Genomic DNA, 18,424 nt, shown 5'->3' with positions numbered 1-18,424 from the left:
TCACACTCCAGATAACCTGGACATCTCAGAAGAACTGGAATTTGACTACATGTTATTCTAAGAATCAAAATAGTATTTTCTTAGTAAACTGCCCAGCTTAAGTTTGCATGAAAGTATATTTTGCAATTTAAATGAAAAGGTAAGGTAAATTATTATAATGATGTGCAGCTGTTTCTCTCCAACTGCTATTCTTTCTAAACTAGAGATGGTACAGATGGAAAATGGTAAACTTTCTTTTTTTTTTTCAGCATAAGTTTTCCCAGAATTACTAGAAGGACGACTTCTATCCTACATACCACGTTAACATTTCCTAGCTTCAATCTTACAAAAATGCATAGGCAAGCTAGATTTACCTATCACTGGATTTGTGATACACTTGTCAGCAATATTAAAACTCAAGCACACTCAACAAAACTCTTCAGGAGAAAAATATTTCTCTCTTTCTGCCATTATCATTATTTATGATTATTTAAATAGCACCCAAGTCTGCTAGGCCTGTTTGTGGACATAAGCTAGGTCCCTGAAGAGTTTGCAATCTTGTATGGACAGCATGGAGACAAGAGATGAGAAGAAAACAACATGAGAGTCTACACTTTGAATTCCTTCTTTAGATTTATAAATGCATATAATCCAAGACCAGAAGGGACACCGTGATCATCTATACTGACCTCCAATATAACAGAGGCAATATTACTTCCCCAAAATGATTCCTTTTGAATTAGAGCATCTCTTTATAGATTCCATATTCCATTTGCTCGGTTTGCAGTATATATGTTTCTATAAATAAAACCTGATGAATGTGCTGCAATTTGTAGAAGCTGCTTTAGATGCAACTGGATTGTAATTTCCCCATACCATTAAAAATGATATTTTACCTAGGTATTGTGCATACATCCTACTGTATGTTACTCAAGGGAAAGTTAAGGTGTTCTACTCCAATATTCCATCTTCTGAATCTACAAAGTACATTTCCATTTTTATTAAGCTTTAATTAGTACTGTTTATTCAGCTTAATGTGGTGGTTGATGACCAATAAACATATTCCTTCCACTTTACAACTATAAAGGATATCTCACTGAAAACAAGAGTGTACATATCCCTTGCTGAACTGTTATTTTATCACTTATTAAAGCATTACTCAGAGAATCATGGCAGGCACCTTTCTGTTTCCTACAACAGTTTTTGAAATTAAGGGAAGCGATTAAAATCAGGAGACTGTCCCTTTACCAAGCAGTACCAATAGGTCTTGGAAAGCAGATGTCAAAAACCTAGGTGCATACCCCAACAACAACAAATTATTAAACCGAGTCAACACTAAGACATAGCAATAACTTAAGGACAACAACACTTTACAAGAACACTTTAATTATCAAATAAAAAAAATAAAAATAAGGAGAACCAGAAGAACCCCCAGAAAAAATGAGTAATACTTGGTAATTAAACAAACTTGGGAAACTGCTCTAATCATCTTTATTCTGTGCCCTGTAACAGTCTTTACACATCTACTTTACAAGGTGTGATATTTTTGGATCAAGGACTTTGCAATGGATTTTAAATGTCTGCAATCTATGCTCACATGTATCTTAAATTCGGAAGAACCAGTGTTAGGTACAGTGACTATACATTCAAACTTCCCTGTCACATTCTGGGTTGCAATAGAGACCAGAGAGCGATTGTGCCCCCAACATATTCTCAGTCCCAGATTTTCCCAAAAATGTGTTCTACAATGTCCAGCCCTCTCCTGGACAGTTGAGATATTAAGATTTGATGCCCCTGTAAAGAGTCAATATTTAACAGTTTGTTACTTTAACTGGAGTTACCAAACAGTTCACTTTAAACACAGGAGACAGGTAGATAAATAGCTGTGACATCCACTCCTGTTTGGGCAGGCTGTACAGACTAATATCAATGAGTATCCATAATTCCTTATATAGTGTTAATACATACAATTCACAATGATATTAATCACCAGCATGTCATTAGCTTTCAGGAAATACCTGACTCTATACAACTTTATAATGCAGTAATATTGGATATAATCATTTGTTTGAGTTGCTTATCACTTGGGGTTCAACCCCCCACCCCTTCCCATCCTTACAGACGAGTAAATCTTTGAAATGGATTCTTCTGAAAAGTAAAATCTGGACCGAGCTTCTCTCTCCTTCTGGGTGTAGATGCCAGCTGTCTTATCCCAAACTTCTTGATATGAGGTTTGCCTCACCCCTTGTTAGCTTGATGGGTCTGTTTACTGTTTATATGTAAATTGAGGTAAATACACATTCCTTTATTTAGGATAGACCTGTTTAACAACTCCCTCTGACATATCTGGTTTGAACACATTTTAACTACCATTCCAGCATAAGTCCATAACTCTTAATACCCACTGAGTACATACATCCTGCATGAATATTAATGATCAGTGAGGTATTCATTTTCAAATGATACCTCACAAGGAATATTTTGTACAAAGATGATTACAACAGTGGGCAGGGTATGAATACAGTGGTGTTTAATGTCACATTTCCATTTTTTCCTCTCTCATCTTATTTTGTAAAGGCTGTAGATGTTTGTAGTATAGGGACATTTTAAATGTGAAGAAGACATACTTGTACAGTTTGCAGATGAAGTTTCAAAAATGTGTGTCAGACAGCATTGCTTTTATAATGGAACAGAGGGTCCTGTGGCACCTTTAAGACTAACAGATGTATTCCATTACATGCGTCTGACGAAGTAGGCATTCACCCACGAAAGCTTATGCTCCAATACATCTGTTAGTCTTAAAGCTACCACAGGACCCTCTGTTGCTTTTTACAGATCCAGACTGACACAGCTACCCCTCTGATACTTTTATAATGGCTTACACACAGACGCACACACACACTTGCTTGACACCAATATCAGGAGTTGATGAAGAAGCTTCTTCACCATAGTAGCTTTGGTTTTGGTGTTTCCCATTGTGACGGAAGGTACCCCTGTATTCACACCCTACACATTATTGTATTAAACTTTGTACAAAGTATAGTAAGGTATCTAAAAATTCACTTTTCTGATCAGTACCATCCCGATAAAATATGTGCAGCAACACTGTATGTGCATAAGATTCCAGTTTATGTTGGTGCTAACACATTGTTCCAAACTGAGCTTGGAAAACAGATCTGTCTCAAACAAATGAATGTGTGCTCTGTTTAATTTGCATTTAAGCAGTAAACAGAGTCATCAAACAGGAAGGGAAATGAAGGAAGCTCAAACAGGTGAGGAAAAATAGCAGGGAACATCCTTCTCCATAGACTTGTTGCCTCCTGGTCCCCATTTGGAAATGTTTTTCAAGAGAGGGACTTACACTGTAAAAAAGAAGGGACAAACACCACAAGGGACCCCTTTCTCACTCTGCCCATCTATTCACTGCATCTGAAGGGACAGAGGAAGCAGCCATTGGACTGGAAAAGGGGTCCTGACCTAAGAGGTTTAGCCAGTACAACTGCTGCAAGCATGCGGTGAAAAAACCTTGCTTTGGATTTATAAACTTGTATTGTCCAAGAGAGGTCTGGGCAGTACAGGACAAACATTTCTGGGGGGAAATCTAAGACTGGGGGTGTGTTGGGGTGACCCTGCACTTGGTGAGAGCCAAGTGTGGCTGGCAGGCTGCAGTTACACACAAACACCCAGGGTTTGGCTTACATGCTGGAAGGCTGTTTGTGAGTTGCCCAGGTGGGAACTCCTTCAGCAAGGTGTTGTAAGTCACGCAAGATTTCAGGGCAAGCGTGGCACAGCTGCTCATTAATCTAGATTGTACCCTGGTATGTCGTACCCATACAAGTACTTTAATTTTTGTAGGACATGGAAAGTTAATGAAGAATGAGAAATTATTACTCTCAGGGTTCCAATTGTCTAATCAGGAATTTCTGAGGTATGTTTCTTTGTGTTCATTGTTTATGGATGTAAAGCAAACTGGAATAGGCACAATCACTGTACAAGGTATGTTAGTTTTTGTGGTTTATGAAACCAGTGGAACTATTTACTGTATTAAAGCTAAGTTAATGTATATTTTCAGAACTGGGGCTTAAAACAGTATTCTTCATATTCTTCTTCTACTCTCTGTTTTATATATATTCTACAGTCAAACCATATGAACCCAGAAGGAACCTAGGGAATATAAGGGCTTCCAGGAACCTGGCATTTTACCATATATTAGGGGCTAGTCTACAGAAGAAGTGCTACATTGGCGCAGCTGTACCTCTGTAACTCATCTGGTGAAGACGCTCAATACTGACAGGAGACAGTTTTCCCGTTGGCACAATAACTCCTAACTGTGAGAGGTGGCATTATGCTGGCTACATTGGTGCTTAGGTTGGTGTACATTACGTTGCTCAGGGGGTGGCTTATTCATACCCCCGAGCGACATAAGCTGTACTGACTTAAGTGCTAGTGTGTACAAGCCCTGAGGAATGACTAGGTGGGCCATCACCACAGTGCAGACATTTCAGTGCTGGGAGAAAGTGGTCTTTTCAGAAATATCAGTATTTTTCAAATGGCTACTTTTTTCTAAACAATAGCCAATGTAAAGTGAAAGCAGCATTTTTCTGAAACAGAGACATTTCTGAAAAGATCTGCTCTTCCCTGACCTATTGGAGTTTCAAATGGAAAGAATAAAAAACTTTTATCCTGAAAAGCCCATAGAGACTTTGGGATATTTCAGTGTCCTTATCCTATGGTATCTGTATTAATGTAGGATTTAAAAAATCCACTTGCACACTTGCTTATGATGAATGGGAAGTTTTCGCCCTGCTGACCAAGAATGCGTAAGCCATCGATTTTTTCAGAATTTAAGTTTTTTCACTGTTTTCTGCAGAGGTGGTCACTTGGAGTTACTCATGAGAAAAAGAATTAGAAGAAGGTTGGCAGAGCGGTAGAATAGCAGACAAAATTTTTTCTTTCCTGTTTTCCTCAAAGATGCCAGTAAAGGGAGGAAGAGTAGAGCAGTGGAGAACATCTGCCTTCCTATCCATTTTGGAGCAGCCAGGGGACTCTGGAGGGTAGACAAAAAAGCACCTTCTCTTTTCTAGCAGCTAGAGTGGAGGATGGCCTCTCAATTTCCTATGCATGAGGGTGGTAAGAGCTAAGCTTAACACTATGACCCCTCTGCTGATAGGTTCTTCTCCCCAAGCGTCCTCATCGAATCTCACCTCTGCCCCTGGTGAGCAGGTTTAATTCTCAGTCTTTTAAGTGTTTGTTTGATTTGTCTTTTGTATCCACTATTATAGTTTATTACTTTTTCTTGGTAGTTAACACCGGTCATTGCAGAATCGTCTATTTTCAGGGCCCACAACAGAGCAATCAAATTTCAGACAAACAAAGTCTACTTTAGCTGAAATGAGATTTCTCCTAACACTCCTGGGTGGTGGGAAGGGGGCTAGTATTTTCCAGAAATGCCCCTACACCGGGGAATCCTCTGGTAGCCTATAAAACTAATTTTTCAGATGCTCCTAATTTCTTGGAACATTTTTCTTTAAAAGTGAAAATTCTGAGTTTTGTTAATTTTGCTGTGCTGGTTGTAAATTTGAGTGAATCCACTCACCTATTTCTGAGTTATTCAGTAGTAAAAAGTCAGAAAATATTCAGTTGCCTTTTGGGACTGATCAGTATAGCTACATGCATGATCAGTCATGTGCTTCCCTTTGTGCTCATTGTTCAAGAACAGAATACATTTAAAAATTATTTCTAATGTGGAAAATGGGAGTAAAAAGGAAATTCATCCAAAATCCACATGAGAGCAGTTGAGGTATCAGAGGATGCAGAGGGGAAAAAAAATAATTTTTCCTCTTTTTGTAGTCTCTTCGGAGGGAAAACAAAATAGACAGCAGCAAGAGAAGTATTCCTTTGTGTAACATAATGGCTTCATGGTAACACTTCAGATCACACTAAGTAGTTGGACAAATTCAGCTATGAATCTAAGTGGTAGTCTGATCCTGAAAACCCTTACTAATGTGAGCTGTCCTTACTGATTCAAGCAGTTCTGCTGATTTCAGTAGGGCTACTTGTGTGTTTGAGAGTTTGCTGGATTGGGCCCTAGATTATTGCCTTTCATTACAGCAATTTCTTTAAAGACCAGCTTGAGCAACTGATCGTTAATTACCTGACAGCAACCACATTTAAAATACTGGCCCTAAGTTGGAGGTCGATGACAAATAAAACTGGCCCTAAACTGCTGGCACGAAAACATCCTTGTAAAAATAGAATAAAAGCACAAAATCAGCTGCATGAGACACTTCCAAGGGAAGAGCTATTTATGTATCCAACAGCAGGAGGTGGTGACATACAATACCGTAAAAACATACACATTTATAGTGAAGGCTCCAAAAGCAAGCTGCTTGGATATACATAACTCTGATTGAAAAATATATTTGTAGTTTTCAGTTCCATTTGGATGAAATATAAATATTGTCAACCTTTTATTAGGCTAATCAATTCAGTTAGAGAAAGTTTCCCCTGCCTCATATTATTTTGAGCTGTCTAATACCAAAAAGTATCCCTAGATTTTAGAAACAAAACTTTAGAAATATCATATTTCTAGTTTCCAAATTTTGTAAAATAACTGACTTCCGGACAAAATTAAAGTTCAAACAGGGGATTTTTCTTTGATATCTATAACTATCCTTATAGAGAAAGTAAAAGAATGTAACTGACACAAATCCTAATGGGCAAAACAAAGAACAGTGTCACATGGTAACCATGGTCACATGGTAAAACAAACAGCAATGTCTTGAAATAAGGTTATCTTAATTACAAATGAAACATAGATATATCAGCTCTTATTTCACTCCCTGTATGGAAATTCTTCAAAGCACATGTTACCCTTGGAAAGAATTTTTAACCAATACCTCACCCAAAATCTAATGACTTACTGGGGAATCTTCCAAAATAGCATCCATTGGGCCTCTCTGAAGGAATACAGAATTTACCTATGTATCCACCATTGCAACACTCAAATATGAAGGCGCTGTTACATTTCTTAGATGTGACAGTGCAGAGGGGTGTAACTGCCTAGGTTAAAATAGTTATATAAAATTATATAGTTATACAGCGATGTAGTTGCTCCTACTGCAGCAGCTGAAAGCATATTGTTTTCACTGTTTCTCTAAAACTCTTTGTAATAAAATGTGTATAACTATTCTCCCTTCATATTCCAAAAAGCTTAGTAACACTATTATAAGAAAGGCTAAGAGTTTGTCATGGAGGTCACAAAATTCGTGACTTCCAGAAACCTCAGTGACATTTCCTGCTCCTGAGAGGTGGGCAGTAGGGGGGCCCCAGCACTCTCAACTGCCGTGGGTGGTGAAGGGGACCCCAGAGCAGCAGCAGGACTCTTGTCCCTCCCCATTTTGTCACAGATATTTTTAGCAACAGTCAGGGACAGGTCGTGGGGCTTCTGTGAATTTTTGTTTATTGCCCATGACCTGTCCATGACTGTTACTAAAAATATCCATGACAAAATCTTAGCCTTAATTATAAGCTATGTTTTGGATCCTTAATGGATCTTTTTCTCATTTTTCTCAAGTAGAATTCCATTCTCCATACTTAGTATTAGGCCTCTTAAAAGTTAACTTGAAACTATGACAATTATTTCACAAAGTCAGCCAAGCACAAGCAAAATTTCACCACAATACTCCACAAACAAAACCGTGGGACCATCCATTTACCATAAACATACCTTTTCCCTACAATATTATTTTCTTTAGGAACTAAGTCATCTCTCAAGACATGACAAATATTAAAACCTGCCTGAAAAGTAAAACTAAATGGCTAGGAGTGGGAGGAGTTGCAACACTCCTTGCCTAGAAACGGCCATAACACACTTTAAATCCAAATTCTTGCCACAAGGCCAAGTGCAAACCATGTCTGTAAAAGGTATGAGAACAACCTAGAACTGTCCTACAAACGTCTCCTTAATAGGAGACATCAAACCAGAAGCTAGCTGGGGAAGCAGACATTTATCTGACTGAATGAGCTTTTAACATAACTTTGCAGGCTAGCTTTTCAATCTCCTGTCAAAATCAAGATCTGCATGTGCATGTTGGAGTTTGAAGTTAATGAAAGCTGTGGTGTGCTTAGACTCTCTGCAAATCAAGCCAGTTGTATTCATGTGCCTAAATATGAATGCAGTAACTAACTTTATATGCACAAGTCTGAAAATATTGACCATGGTTCTCTTGAAAACTGCCTGATCTATTAAATTGGAATCAACCAAAATAAACTTTCTAGGGGTGTATCTGTACTACATAAAAACTCTGGCTATAGAGTTTTTCACATCAAGCTTATAGAGAAGGTGTCACAGGGTACCTGGTCCCTGAGGATAACTAAACCGAGCTATCCTGGGCCAGAGGAGGTGAGCGCAATCCACCTAATTAAAGAGAGCTGGGCTACCAATGTGCCTATAAAGGGCTGCTAGTAGGCAGCTGGGGGAGGAAAAGTCACACTGGAGTGGAGCTAGCTCCTGTACTGGGTCCCTGGAGCAAGGGGCCAGGGGCCTAGGGAAGTTGCTCCACGAAGGGAGCGGAGCTGGCTGAGGCTAGGAAGCTGCCAGGAGCTGGAATGCCAGATACTCCTGGGAGGGGTGGTCCTGAAGCCTGGGACAAGGACAGTTAATACTATTTTCTGTTTATTTGATAGCCTCTGTTTAAAGGAATAAACCTCTTTGAAAAGACTGGGCATGGCAGCACATGCTTTGTAGCCAGGGAGGAGTGTTGGCCCTGGTAACAGAAGGGCCTTGTCAGGATAAGACAACTAGTGTGATATCTGTGCAACTCATTGCTGGGGGATATTGTGAAGGCCAAAACTAACTGGGTTCAAAAAAGAATTAGTAAGTTCATGGAGGATAGGTCCATCAATGGCTATTAGCAACCCCATTATCTGTGTGTTCCTAAACCTCTGACCTCCAGATGCTGGGACTGGATGACAGGGAATGGATCATGCAATAAATTTCCCTGTTCTGTTCATTCCCTCTGAAGCATCTGGCACTGGTCACTGTCAGAAGACAGGATACTGGGGTAGATGGAACATAGGTCTGATTCAGGATGGCCATTCTTATGAATGTTGGCAGAATGGCTGAATAGCTAACAGGTCATGGGGAGACATCCTGATTTCAAGGAAGATTTGATCCACTAGCTCCTGATCCAGGAACTACTTGTATTTGTCTAAATTTATTATCAGGATTTTCACCCCTGATAGGTTGCTGGCCACTAGTCATGACTTATGGGGCACTACCCAGTCTCATATTTGCATGGATTTCCTTCTGCAGATGTCACCAACTATGTTAATTTTGGTAGCCAGATCGTTTATTTGAATTAAAATCAACCTTTGGGATACCAGTTTTATGACACCTCTTAATCCATAAGGATTTCAATCCTTCCAAGAACATATATGTACAGTTACTGTTCCTAGATTACAGCCTGCCTTAAATGTAAAAGCACCTCTGCATGGATACAGTGTGGTAACTACAATTTGGATCAGAAGTCATTTACCAATTTCTGATTGTCATTGGACTGCCAAAAAATCCAATAGATCTTGCAGGTCACCTCTCAATCAGGTGCAATAGCAGTGTCTTTGTATGGTTTATAATCACTGAGGCTTCAAGTGTCCACTGATACTGTGGAAGCAAATAGATACCAAAAATACTGTCAGAGCCATCAGTCCCAACATCTACAGCCTTGCAGAAACCTGCTTCTTCTGGCAAATCCTCTTTGGCAGACAGAAAATGTCTTAGAATCTATCTTTGAGCTGTAAAGCTTTGAAGCAAGGTGTGTACTCCAGTTGTTTGTGGAATAAACTAGAAGACTTTAGGTTGTTTAGGTTAAAACCAAATGACTTTAGTACCCTTAGATTGCAAAAACAAATTCTGGATCTCTGTCAAAGTCCTTGATCAGCTCATCATTCAGCTAGAGGAAAGTATGCACCCCTCCACTCTGTATAAATATACCCCTACAACTGCCAAGAATTTTTCAGAGCAACACAGTGTTGACACCAACCCAAAAGATTAATCTCTGAATTGGTACCCTATCAGAATCTATGATACATCCCGTGGTTGGAATGTGCACACATGTAGTCATCTGCCATGTCCAGAGTTTATATTCAAGAGGAACCACTCTGAATTGTCTCAATATGGATTTGATTGGCTACCTTTTTCACATGGTAGTTGCATTTCTAGTTCTCACATACCTGACTGGGTGTTCTGGCCTGTCTGTAAATTAAGTGAATTTCCCTTATCTGTCCCTTGCATAAGAGGGAAAAATCAGATCCTCCAGAGATGGAAGTCACTGGCATTTTCTTCTTCTTTCTCTGTGGAAATACGTTGGGTATCAGAAGAGTCTTCTTGACCATCAGTGTCCGGATACTATTCCCCCACAGCCTCCTCAAATGAATGGTTTTTCCCCCAGACTGTGGCACAGAACACTATGGTAAAAATGGCATTCTACAAGGTTGTTGAATCAAGCGCCAAATCTGATTGCATTAAATCTATGGCTAGTAACAACCTCAATTACTTTAACATATGCAACATTGGTGTGCCAGTTGAAATTGTCTTTTTTGGTATATTCACAGAACTTAGAGTTCCAAGAGGAATCTTTGTCGGGATCAAACTTTGGCTGGCCTAAGCCAGCATGTGTTGCGTCAGTTCATCCAAAACAACAGGATGGAAGGAGAGCAGCAGTCACTGCCTTGTTGGGCCCTTGGAACAGAACATGGCTGATTGGCATCAGCAGCATTAAGACTGGAACCACCAGAACTGTCAGTCATCCACTGCCAGCAGTTAAGAGCAGATGTCACAGGATATAAATGGAGTCCTACCGATGGATCTGTTTTGAGTAGAACTTTCTGGGGGCAATGAGAGGAAAGTCCTTGTGCCGGAGTCTGTGTCAAATATTCCTTAGGTGGTGCACTTCTGCAACACGACTGGTCGACATAAGTAAATTTACACAGCTGTTTGCTCTGCCAGTTTCTAAACAGATTCACAGGCTATGCGTGACATGTGCCAAAGCGAGAAACACCAGCTCAGAATGTAGATACCCAGATGGCATGACTCCTGTTTGCTTGAGGATTTTGTCTTCAAGGCCTTCTAAGCCAGTTTTGGGCTGAACATACTGGAAGTATCACAGGTGGCCAACAGAGCTTATCCTGAATACCCGAGATGGTGGTAATGCTCCAATCTGCTCTGCTGCTCCTTATTTCCCCTGCATCCTACTTAGCATTTAAACTGCTCTCCTATCTGCTTGCTTTAAGGACTATTGTATATTCTGTCTCTGTGGGCTATCTTCCCCCTCTCTCATTTGTTTTGACTGTATTCCTATTGCCAACATCAGGCCATTCAAAAATGAAAGTCAGTGAAGGATTTATTCAAGCCTGTGGGTGATGCAGTGTCATGCCTTAAAAACCCTCTTATTGCCCCTTCTCATCACTTGCCGGTACCCCAGAGATGACCTGGCCGATTGACCACACAGCAGGAAAACAGATCTCCCAACACTATATAGAGCCTAATTTCAGGGGAAGGCAGAAGAGGATTCCAATTAAAATCCGTTGGTACTGAAATGTCAGAAATACCTCCCTTTCCTGGCTTCACTTCTTCCTTCATAATCTATTGATGTAAAAAGAAAATTAAGTCAAGGTTATGTTTTTGTTGAGCCTTAAGAACGGATTGTGCCAGGTTTAAACTCTTAGTTTTTTGAAGCGTCCCTTGTGGTCTGTTTTGAGTGGGGTACGAGTAGAAGTGGTGAGGGAAGTGAGGCAGTAGGGTAGCATGCGCACAGAAACCCATCTCCCTCACACTGGCAATTACTTAATTGGAATGGGAGAGGCCAGGACCCAACAAGATGTTCAAACTAACTCTGTCTTATTAATTACTATTGAGACCTTTTCATTTAGCTTCTTTTGAATAATACATGGGCTCTAATAACTCTAAATCACTTAACTATTCCCTTTTTTATAATAAAAATTGATTATTCTCATTAGATTAATTATACTTTAACTTAATTAGGTAATTTGCAATTGAATTTCTCTGTGAAGTTCCAGTTTCACATTTTTTTTAAGATCATAGTTCAGTCTGGTTAGTTGAGTGCAACTAAAGGTTATGATCTTTAGATGGATGTAGAACAGATGAATAGTGATCTTTGGGTACTTACTAGATTTCTGACATCTTTTGTTCCCTATCTTTCACTTTTGAACTTAAAACAACAAACTTCTAAACTGTTATTTAACTTCCCTATCCCTATCAATTTACAAATCCACTGTTACTCTATTATTTTCCACATTAATCCTCATTTTTTTCCCTGCTCACTGTCTCCTACATGGGATAATTAACTTGTTATATGTGTTACTTAACTTCTAAATTCTAGCCTCTCTCTGAAACCACTTTGTATCTATCATTTCTCCAAAGGTAACAGCTGCAATATATCCTCAGTTTTGAGTCCAAGGATGAAACTGGATAGGAACTCCCACAGCTTACACTTCTAAATACATTTGTCTGTAGCATGGGGCAGTAGTGGAATTACAGGAACATTTTGGCCAAAAATTTCCAACCTTAAATTCTCATACTAAGGCACTTCCATCAGTGAAATGCAATTAAAAGTTAGAATTGTATTAAATACAAAAACGGAAACCAGGAGACATATCAACTGTAAGTTGTTAACAAAATGCTATGACCTATTTAGGGGGTGGGAGGAGAAATCACCAAGTTCCTAGGAAGGTCAGTTTTTATGTTTGTCAGTAAAACATAAAATTGACTTTACAGTGTATAATTCTTGTGAATTACTTATATCTGACTGCAGGATTAGCTGAAGGCAGTATATACGGAGTGAGAAACAAAACAAACACATGGATCTGCTCCACTGGGAACACCAGATGCTACATAGTGATGTATATTGGGAAATTAAATTCTCCAATGAGTTGTGGTCAGAGCTAGACAGATGCAATACGCGCATCAGCACAGCCCCTGCCAACTTTCCTGTTCCACACCCTGGAATCTCTCTATCGGGGAAAGAAGTTCTCAGAATTTCACAAAGAAACCTCTACAAAGACTACATACGGCAGAAATGGTGGTCTTGTTATAAAAATATAACACACATTTCTCTGTCATATTCAAATAACAAACTTTCATACAATATGTAAGCTCTTATGGGCTGAATCTGTCTTTTCTTTGTGTGTACTCTTTCTAGCATAATGGAGTCCTGATCTCTGATTGTGGTCTCTAGTTACTTCTATAAAACAAGTAACTAATAAATATAGTTTAAGGAACATGGCTTTTCTGAGTTCCTAAACATAAAACAATAATTCTAGAGAGATGTGTGTAAATGACAGCATAATGATCTCATTAGGTTTCCAATCTCTCTGCCCCTGAATTGTCTCCAGTAACTATGATTTAAGAAGAGCTTCAGTCTCTTGGTGTAGTAAGAGAATGTGTGTCACTCCCAAAATGAAACTTAACAGAATAAATTAAGGAACATTCTAATTTAAATTTTGTTTGGAATCTTTTTGGAAGCTGTGAATGTGAATCAGTATTTAAGTAGAGCGGTGATATATTCAGGACACAAAGAAATGTGTGCATCTTTAAGCATAAGCAGTCAAATCCTTTTTGATGCTCTTGAGTCTAATGCAATCCTACAACATAAAACAAGATAATTCCTGACCACTATAATAACTACTCATCCCACAGTCCCTTTAGAAGTGATCACTTGAATGAAGCAGCCTATTTCCAAACAAGCTAGGTTAATGACCATTAATGTTGAAGAGTTTCAAAGTTTGTTGTTTCTGTCTCTTCCCCGACAGTTTATCATTAAAGCTAATCATTCCGACATCCTGAATGTGCAGCTGATTCTCTACTTCCTTAACACAATGGGCTAGATTCTTTGCTATGTTTCCTGAGAGATGCAGCACAGAATGTGCAGGTCAGAGTCAGGGAGACAGAAATACAGCTTTATGCCACTTTTGCATTGCCGAGATTCTGAGTTACTGCAGGGCTGAAACAACCCCTGGTGTAGATTGCTCTGAAGCCCATAATCCCATAGTGATGTGCACTGTGACCACCACATCCCCTCATGTCTCTGGCCTACAAACACCCCTGTGCTGGAAACTTATGAAGGGTCCAGCATAGAGCTGCTTTACCTACAATGGGAAAATCTCCCCTCCCGCCCCATCCAACTATGGCTCATTTATGGTGGTAAAGTGGCTGGAATGGGGACCATCATCTGGCTTAGTATCTTTAATCTTTGCAGTCCTTCAGTATTTCAGCACTCTAACGTTTTAATGTAAGCTTTCAGCAGTCTAGATGTTAGAGGGCCTCTCTAAGATAGCTAGCACTGACTGACTCCTAACTTTCCATCTAACCAAGTGTTCAGACATCATGGGGAGATTTTAAAAGATGCAAATTGGATTTAGGTGGCCCGGTACTTTTCACTAGGTACAAACACCTTTGTTCCTTTGAAAATCTCCCCCTACAATAAAAAGCACACTTATTTCATACATAAATAGCAACAAGTTCCCTCCTATTTTATCACTGTCAAGGCTGCTTCCCCACTTTGAACTTTAGGGTACAAATGTGGGGGCCTGCATGAAAACTTCTAAGCTTAACTACCAGCTTAGATCTGGTCCGCTGCCACCATCCCAAAGCTAATTCCCTTCCCTGGGTAGCCTTGAGAGACCTTCACCAATTCCCTGGTGAATACAGATCCAAACCTCTTGGATCTTAAAACAAGGAGAAATTAACCATCCCCCCTCCTTCCTCCCGCCAACTCCTGGTGGATCAAGATCCAACCCCCTTGGATCTAAAAACAAGGAAAAATCAATCAGGTTCTTAAAAAGAAGGCTTTTAATTAAAGAAAAAGGTAAAAATCATCTCTGTAAAATCACGATGGAAAAATAACTTTACAGGGTAATCAAACTTAAAGAGCTCAGAGGACCCCCCTCTAGCCTTAGGTTCAAAGTACCGCAATCAGAGATAAACACTCTAGTAAAAGGTACATTTACAAGTTGAGAAAACAAAGATAAACTAACACGCCTTGCCTGGCTGTTTACTTACAAGTTTGAAATATGAGAGACTTGTTCAGAAAGATTTGGAGAACCTGGATTGATGTCTGGTCCCTCTCAGTCCCAAGAGCGAACAACTTCCGAAACAAAGAGTACAAACAAAAGCCTCCCCCCACCAAGATTTGAAAGTATCTTGTCCCCTTATTGGTCCTTTGGGTCAGATGCCAGCCAGGTTACCCGAGCTTCTTAACCCTTTACAGGTAAAAGGATTTTGGAGTCTCTGGCCAGGAGGGATTTTATAGTACTGTACACCGGAGAGCTGTTACCCTTCCCTTTATAGTTAAGACAATCACAAATACATAACATAATATAATGAAACCAACTTCATTCCTAGCTTTATGTCAAGGGCCAACAGCTAAGTCAATGATCCTCCAAAAAAAATACGCTTTCACTTGGAATGGATTAGTTGATGTACTCCCCTCAACACCATGTCCTCACCCAGTTTTGGCACTCTCTTTTTTCCCCTCTTTCTGTCATGATGCCCTTCTTGTCACATGGATATTCTCTCTTTTCCTCTTTTACAAGTTATTTGCTGCCTCTTGAGTCATTCTCCCCTCTAGCGTCACTGGTAGCTCTAATCTGCCTACCTCACTAAGAGCTACGTTGGTTCCATCCACTAGACATCCACTGGTTTCACCCAAAGTTCAGCTGAATGTCGCAGGAGAAGAGAAGCCTGGACTGGGTGGCAGCCTGAGTTTTCAGCTTGGTACTGTAGTGGTGAGCTCCTTCTATAGCGAGCTACAATAGAGGCACTATGATGGGAAGGTGGATGGCTTTCAGTGAGCCACCTCCTGCTGTACCTAATGACATGGCAACACATTTGCAGAATGCGTGTAGAAGACAGGGATCTGCAGCCCTTGTAACTCACCCCACTCACACTGATCCGCTCCTTTACTCCTCCCTGAACTAGTCTGGTACCCTCAGTTTGGGAAACGCTGTTCAAAACATTGAATGCATAGTAACAAGCCAGTGATCTGGAACTGCAAAATCAAGGTACCAGTGGGTTGTCCAGCCAAATGTGCCATGGTGACACTATCCACGAAGCCATTGCCTAACGCATCACACATTCCTAAATGTCTTATGTGCCATTTAAGGTACTTCCCTCATTGATTCACATTCTGCACCACTAACTGTTCAGGGCCATAACTAGAAGTAACAGAAAATACAAGGGTAAACCTCTGACAAGATAGAACACACTGACAAATCATCGTGATACCTCCAAAAAAGACCACAAACACAGCAATGAAAGATGAAGACATATATGGACCCATCATGGGAGCACAAGTAATATAATATCTGCATCAAAGAGTATTTGCAGTCCCTATATACAGTGCTTCTCCATTAACATACAGGTTTTTGAGTCTCCAATGGCCACCCTTCCAATTTGGCTTCTCAGTGAGGTGTGCATTTTCTAGGGATGGTGCCAACTCTTTTATTCTTTTTTTCCAGAGTGTCTTCATGTTTAAGGTTTACATGAGGAGTATAGATATATTTCCCTATGATTTAGCATTTGACTTATGGGATATGAAGTGTACCTATGACAAGTTGCTAAACCAAATTCATGATGTGTAGAGACAAAAGCACACAGAGTAAGTGTCCCCTAGAGGTTCATGATTAATAATTGCATTGTCCCTGGACATATACTTCCAGATTCCTGATCAAGACTTTGGAACAAGCAAAGAAAAGAATAGCCCAGAGAATCTTTTCCATGTTTGATAGTGAGTTTAGTGCCTGCAGGGACAGAACTTTGACATAGGGCCATCATCTGTTCTTGGTTACTTTGATGTAAATATGCATTAATGCTATTGGAGTCAATAAGTAATTCAAGATTTATGCTGGTATTTCCAAGAGAAAAATTTGATTCATAATCAATAAAGCTCACTATGGAGACCCCATGCTTTGTAGCAGTGGACCCTCAAGTTCCTCTGCATGAAATCAGTCCCACTCAAATCAAAAATATTCCTAGTGCTCTCCAAATTCTGAACCTCCCTCCCCTCCCCTCGTTTTCACAGCAAAATTACATTTCCACTGCAAGGTGTCCTCACACTTGCAGAGATGGAGGACATGATTTGTCCTTTAACTGCCGTAAGTAACTATGCTTTCTTTTTTATTTTGCTGTAAAAACAAAAGACCTTGTCAATGGATCGCCTTAAATTATTAAATTTAATACACCAGGATTTATAATTTCAGCATTGTAACATAGCAATCTAGAAATCAATGCATCATGAATCTGTGGAAGAACAAAGTAACCCAGGGATTAGCAACCTTTGGCAAGCAGCGGCCAGCACATCCCTAGGCCTGCGCCTCTTCCCGCAGCCCCCATTGGCCTGGAGCGGTGAACCGCAGCCAGTGGGAGCCGCGATAGGCTGAACCTGCGGACACGGCAGGTAAACAAACTGTCCCGGCCCGCCCGGGGGCTTACCCTGGAGGGCCACGTGCCAAAGGTTGTCAATCCCTGAAGTAACCTCACACAGCTTTTGGATAACAGGGCCTTCAGAAATCCTATGCATTTTAACTGTGCAAGTGTAGCAGGGACACTAAATCAATGAATAAAGTGGGAAAACATGGAAAATATCACAAAGTCATGAGAAACAGAAGCCTGGAACTGCAGTGAAACATACAGAATCAAGTTGATTGCGTGGCCAGATTTTTGACAGCTGCCCTTGACTTTGCAACCACAGATTTCTGTGATCACCACATCTGAATTTGTGGGCACAAACCAGACAGGCATATACAAATTAATCTGCATGGGCACAAATGTATTTGGGAGGTAGGTTAAGGACACTCTAAAAGTGTGGGCTACCATATTAACTGCTACAATATACAATGCAACAGCTGCCTCATTATTGCAGACTAATGGAATGCATTCCAAAAACATCCAGGAATTAAACATGGGATTCAAAATACAAAATTACACACTACATTTGAACCAATCAAATATAAAATGTCACCAACTGAGATTTAGAAACCACACAGTGAAGTACACAAACAAATAAAGTTATGGCTGGTTAACTATACCTTCTATTTTTATTATTACCATTTTTGTGCACCATCCCTGTGGTTGTTTTGCTTAAACCCAGTGGAGCCAGAAGAGGAAATGAAAACAATATATAAAAATATATGTACTGTATGGCTGTGGTTCCCCATCATGCTCCCCAACTAAGATTACATTTATTCCCCCTCCCTATATTTTCCAAGGGGGATTACATAACTCATATTTTCTGACTTTTCTATTATCAGTTTTAAACTAGAATAAGAGGCAGCTCATAAAGTTAAATATTTTTGGTTCCTTGGGACCAATCACATCTGGAAATATTTTTTTGTAAATCTAGAAAAAACAATCTATCTAAAGATATAA

The 18,424-nt window shown here is 39.9% G+C and overlaps 1 protein-coding gene across 1 annotated transcript in view; it reads right to left on the bottom strand.

Annotated features, from left to right (window-relative positions):
* Window positions 1-18,424, bottom strand: part of TMTC2 (transmembrane O-mannosyltransferase targeting cadherins 2) — a 356,223-nt gene that overhangs the window by 42,275 nt on the left and 295,524 nt on the right.

Source organism: Malaclemys terrapin, chromosome 1 (assembly GCF_027887155.1).
Source record: "Malaclemys terrapin pileata isolate rMalTer1 chromosome 1, rMalTer1.hap1, whole genome shotgun sequence".
Lineage (NCBI taxonomy): Eukaryota > Metazoa > Chordata > Testudines > Emydidae > Malaclemys > Malaclemys terrapin.
The sequence above is the reverse complement of the archived record's forward strand: the minus strand, read 5'-3'. Positions and strand labels throughout refer to the sequence as shown.